A 6,349-nucleotide genomic window follows, 5' to 3' on the forward strand; every position below is an offset into this window, starting at 1 on the left:
CATAGAGTTGTAAAACAAAATTACATTAAATAAAAAACAAATAAATAAAAGAAAGTGGCCCAACCTAAGACTGACCGACGTAGAATGACCTAATTTCCCCGCGAAACGCTTAAATAACCCGAAACTACCATGATGCCATGCGAGCCTCTCGAACGTGCCGTCAGAATATTAATTTCTGATTAATTCGTTCCCATGTCTCTCAAACGTCAGAAATTACATTTTATCTTATTCTCATTTGGTGATTGCATACCCTTTAGAGGACTTTGGAGCCCGGAGGGTTTGTGGCACCGCATTGGTTCAGGGAAAACGTTTCCAGTTTTTTTTTTCCTGAAATGTCTTTTTGAATTTTCTTTAACTGGCGGTAACATACCTGAGTTGTGTCGTGTTTTGAATCGCCCTAAGGCTTCTTCAAAGTAGAAACAATGAGTGAAATACCAAGCAATACTACAAACCAAAAAGTCTAAGAAGCTGTTTATAATCTAACTGCTTTTTTTTCAATCCCTAAAAAGTGACTACAGAAGGTACTAGTAGACATCAGCTCAACGGGGCTTGAATTACAAAATAATATATACGATCTCGACAATTGGGGTTAAAAAAGCAACATTAAAGGTGATGAGATTCACAAATCTCACATGATATATTTGTAGGGATCAAAGTTGGGATCATGCGATATAACTTCTACCAATTTACAGCAGTTAATCATTAACTGTGTCACGCAATTATTCCAAAAAAGAAAAAAATTTGGGTTTTGTAATTGCAAATATCTCCAATGGACAAATTTGCATGTCGACAAACATACCATCACAGCAAAGACCTATCTTAACAATACGTTTTTGGGTAAAAAGATTTTTGGGCTCTTTAAAAGATTTGTGATCACGCGACTCTGAAATATGTGACCTCTGACGTGAATTTATGCAATTTTTGGTTATAAACTGATGTTTATTCGCCCAATTTCAATTTGAGAATGGGATCGCTGCCGTGATATTTATGTATAAAAACAACAGATGTATAGCTGCCGAGCTAAGGAATCACTTATCATAGAATTTCTGTGACGCTGACACTCCACTCGGTCCGTACGCCATGACCTTGGCCTAAATATTTTCCGTCCGGCCCTCCCACTCAGTTCCATTCCACCATCTCCGAAAAAATTCTGCTTAACGTTAGATTAAAAAAAAAACATATCCTTCAACTTTTTGCGTCCTTTTTACTATACCAAACCTTCATAAGCTTACTCGAATCCGAATCGTACGGTACGACCTCAGCGAAATAACGCCGGTGACACGGGGGGATGAAAGGGTGCTACGCCACTGACGCAGAGATTCAAGACTCTTTCCAAAATATAAAGAAGCATAGCATGACTGGCATTCCAGCTTTGAACAACTTTTCCTTTGAGTCTAATAGCTTGAAAAGCGCACAATGAGGGAAAGTTTCTATTACTGGGAAAGCTTCAAAAGTATGGTTCTGCACAAGGTGCGTAAACGTTAACCAAGAATTCAAAAGTGTTGAGAAACATCTCGAAGTTGGGCGCCATTTAACCGAGCAAAGTGGGCAGAAACCCGTAAAATTATGTGCTAGGTGCAACCGTTGGTGGTGCTCCATCAACAAATTTATGATCTCCTGCAACAACAGAATCGACTGCAGCATTAGCCAACAGTTCATCTCTGAAGGGGTTTGAGCTTTGAAGAAGGAGAAAAAATCTACCAGATTTTCTCAACGAGTGCGGTAATTTGCACAAGAGATATTTTTACAAGGAGAAGAAACCGGCAACGATGCAAATCCCGTTGATGTTGCACCCAAAATGAAGTGTCTAAGCAAATAGACACAAATAGTTAATCAGGGAGGAATGACTTTCAGTTGTTCAAATTGCTAGATATTTCAGGAAGCTAGCAGCCCTTAATAAGGCCGATCTTCTGAATAGAGTTGTAAGTGCCTCCCTGAAGAATGAATATACGATCAATACGTCAACAACGCAGAAGCGATGGAGACGAGATTTCAGATAAGGAAGAGCACTGGAAACTTTTTACTGATACAAAGATAATTGTATATGTGACCGTCAGATAATCTTCTTGTGAGTAACTCATAAAATCTTTGGCTACAGATGGTGGCGTTTTATACTTTGGGCCTAATTCACCTTCGCTCGTAAGCTTTCTTGTTTCCGGTGACAATTTTCCATGATCCGCCATTTGTAATAAAATACAATTATTCATCTGTCGATCATTTATTTCAAGAACATTTGGTAAGGATCCAAAAATAATTGTTTCACTTTACATAGCAGGCAAAAATTTCAAAGCGTTTGAGGAAAGGCGTCCATTGCGTTCAAGCCATAACGTTCAAGGCATTCGAGGCAAGGCGTTAGTAGTCAATTTTGTGGTAAGTTCGACCTTTGATAACTGATGTGCTGTATAACCTCTCCGCTATCATATCAATTTTGTAGTGTTTATGAATAGTTATGCCTAAACACCGAACCTCGTGGGGTCGATTGTTTACCTAACGATTAGAAATTAAAAGCTATATAGTTGTGAAGTGTAGCCGATTGAAAATAGATCACGTCTACGTCTTAATCATTATGTTTATATTCCGACGGGAAAGTAAGAGCTGTTCTTGAGAAAGAATTTTTTAAGGCCAATCGACGCAGTATGTGAAGTGTAGCCGATTGAAAATAGATCACGTCTACATATTAATCATTATATATATATTCCGACGAGAAAGTAAGAGCTGTTCTTGTGAACGAGATTTTTCAAGGCCGATCGACGCAGTATACGACTCTTTAGTGAATAAACCCGATCAGCTCACGATAAATTATGATAGATATTTCTTGAGATCTGCCATCGGATTGAAGTCGAAACTTGTTTTGTTTGTATGTGTGTGCGAGCCTCTATTTTTTTTCTGAGAGAAATGAAGATAGAATTTTTTTACCTTGCACTGGCAATTTGGATATTTTTCGTGAGGAAAGTTTTAATTCAGATTGTTGTGTTTGGTTTTATTAGTCATACGCCAATGATTTGGACACAAAACAAGGGATAATTACTCCTTGCTTTGTTATGCATCTAAGAATAGCTAATTAAGAACAGTTCTTTTCCTGCTTACTGAGAATCAGAATGTGTTGGACTGAAATCCGATATAATATTTAAGAAAGATGTTATTAAGAACTAACGAACTCGGAAATTGCGGAAGATTTAATGCTTCGAGGTTGTTCCATTTAAACTTTTTCAAATAATTCTAGTTTCATGATCACTGATCTATTTAATGATTTTATCTCACACGAACTAAATTTATTCATCCTTGCATGACAGGGAAGGTTTTATTTCAGTTTCTAACGTTTGGTTTCCCTCAGTCATGCGATCAGAATACTAATCAAGACTTGCGCGCGTTTGTTTGTTTTTATTTTTCTATATGTAGGCGGGTAATAAACTATTTTACAGCCTTCTTTTCGCTTTTCCTTAGCATTTCGTTGTTAAAGATTAAAAGATTTAAACAATCTAACAAACTGGTTAAAATGTACTTTTAAACAATTTGACTTCGGCTTGGAGATGTCTGTGAAATAAATACGTCTACGCTACCTCGGCGCTTTGACATGAAACACCCGCGAGTAATTCTCCTTTCAATCTGCTTTACATTTTCTTATACACCAGTCTGGAGAATTCGGTTTTTGATCAAAATAATAACCTAAAGCTAATAAACACGTTTACTTTCTCCATCTTTTGCTTGATAATGCATTGGAATTTTAAGGAGAATTAACATATCATTTACTGCCATAAAGAAGAGGGTTTGATCGAACACACAGCGAGTTGATGAGTAACCAATTTTTCGATTTCATCGTTTGTATCTCCTGAATGAGGTATTTACGATGTTCTTCAATAAAAGGCTTTGTCAAAAGACTAATTAATACTTCTGAACTTAATGAAAACGAGAAAGAAAAGTTAAAAATAGAGCGGACTGACCCTTATATACGACGGAAAGCTTATGGAGAGCGAATTCGAAGTAACCCGAAGAAAAAAAATTCTTACGACGTAATATTAATTTGTTTTGTTCGCGTAGGTAAAACATGGTTTCCAGTGCAATTTGGTGTGAATAAGCACGGGTTAATTTTCAAAGACAATACAATTGCACAAGCCCGTAATTTACATGAAAAAAATCATCAGGGAACGTTAAGACAAGCAAAATGAGAGCGCGGGCTATTTGTAACTTGCCGTCGTTGCACTAGCGTTACATGAAAAATGCACTCGTTTTCAGCCAGTCAAAACTACTTAATCATTATATATATATTCCGACAGGAAAGTAAGAGCTGTTCTTGAGAAAGAATTTTTTAAGGCCAGTCGACGCAGTATGTGAAGTGTAGCCGATTGAAAATAGATCACGTCTACATATTAATCATTATATTTATATTCCGACGAGAAAAAAAGAGCTGTTCTTGTAAACGAGATTTTTCAAGGCCGATCGACGCGGTATACGACTCTTTAGTGAATAAACCCGATCAGCTCACGATAAATTATGATAGACATTTCTTGAGATCTGCCATCGGATTGAAGTCGAAACTTGTTTTGTTTGTATGTGTGTGCGAGCCTCTATTTTTTTTCTGAGAGAAATGAAGATAGAATTTTTTTTACCTTGCACTGGCAATTTTAATATTTTTCGTGAGGAAAGTTTTAATTCAGATTGTTATGTTTGGTTTTATTAGTCATACGCCAATGATTTGGACACAAAACAGGGGATAATTACTCCTTGCTTTGTTATGCATCTAAGAATAGCTAATTAAGAACAGTTCTTTTCCTGCTTACTGAGAATCAGAATGTGTTGGACTGAAATCCGATATAATATTTAAGAAAGATGTTATTAAGAACTAACGAACTCGGAAATTGCAGAAGATTTAATTAATGCTTCGAGGTTGTTCCATTTAACTTTTTCAAATAATTCTAGTTTCATGATCACTGATCTATTTAATGCTTTTATCTCACACGAACTAAATTTATTCATCCTTGCATGACAGGGAAGGTTTTATTTCAGTTTCTAACGTTTGGTTTCCTTAGTTATGCGATCAGAATACTAATCAAGGCTTGCGCGCGTGTATTTGTTTGTTTTTTTTTCCATATGTAAGCGGGTAATAAACTCATTTTACAGCCTTCTTTTCGCTTTTCCTTAGAATTTCGTGGTTAAAGATTAAAAAATCCAAACAATCTAACAAACTGGTGAAAATATACTTTTAAACAATTTGACTACGGCTTCGAGATGTCTGTAAAAATAAATACGTCTACGCTACCTCGGCGCTTTGACATGAAACACCCGCGAGTAATTCTCCTCACAAGCTACTTTACATTTTCTTATACACCAGTCTGGTGAATTTGGTTTTTGATCAAAATAACAATCTAAAGCTAATAAACATGTTTACTCTCTCCATCTTGTGCTTGTTAATGCATTGGAATTTTAAGGAGAATTTACATGTCATTTAACTACCATAAGGAAGAGGGTTTGATCGAACACACAGCGAGTTGATGAGTAAACAATTTTTCGAATTCATTGTTTGTTTCTAACGAATGAGATGTTTACGATGTTATTCAATGAAAGGCTTCGTCACAAGACTAATTGATACTTTTTAACTTAATGAGAACGAGAAAGAAAATTTTAAAAAAAGAACAGACTGACCCTTATATACGACGCAAAACTTATGGAGAGCGAATTCGAAGTAACCCGAAGAAAAAAATACTTACAACGTAATATTATTTTGTTTAGTTCGTGTAGGTAAACATGATTTCCAGTGCAATTTGGTGTGAATAAGCACGGGTTAATTTTTAAAGACAATAAAATTGCACAAGCCCGTAATTTAAATGAAAAAAGCATCAGAGAACGTTAAGACATAAGCAAAATGAGAGCGCGGGCTATTTGTAACTTGCCGTCGTTGCACAAGTGTTACTTGAAAAAAATGCACTCGTTCTCAGCCAGTCAAAACTGCTTAAATATTATCAGGTATGTTATTATTCTCGTTATCTTGTGCATTTTGGTATTAACACCCACTTCATTAATCCTTTTGTTGAAGGCTTTTCCGCATATCTTCTTTTTAAAGGATGAAATTGAGCATTTATTTTTATCGTTGATTTGTTGGGAGGTATATTTATTTTATTATGATGTTTGTTTTTCATCTGTCATATGATCATAACATTAGACACGGTATGTTTTCTGCTTCTGTTCGTCCTGCATAGCTCACAGTGCTCTTGTTCATTTCTAGGAGCAGCAGCTAAAAGTTATGACATTGTTTTACGAAACAAATATTTGGAGTAAACATAGACAGTATCTACAGCAATGTGAAAAAAAAACTTTGACGCAGATAAATCGTTGTATGCACTTAAAAAAGCTT

This window comes from Pocillopora verrucosa, chromosome 13, assembly GCF_036669915.1.
Source record: "Pocillopora verrucosa isolate sample1 chromosome 13, ASM3666991v2, whole genome shotgun sequence".
Taxonomy (NCBI): Eukaryota; Metazoa; Cnidaria; class Anthozoa; order Scleractinia; family Pocilloporidae; genus Pocillopora; species Pocillopora verrucosa.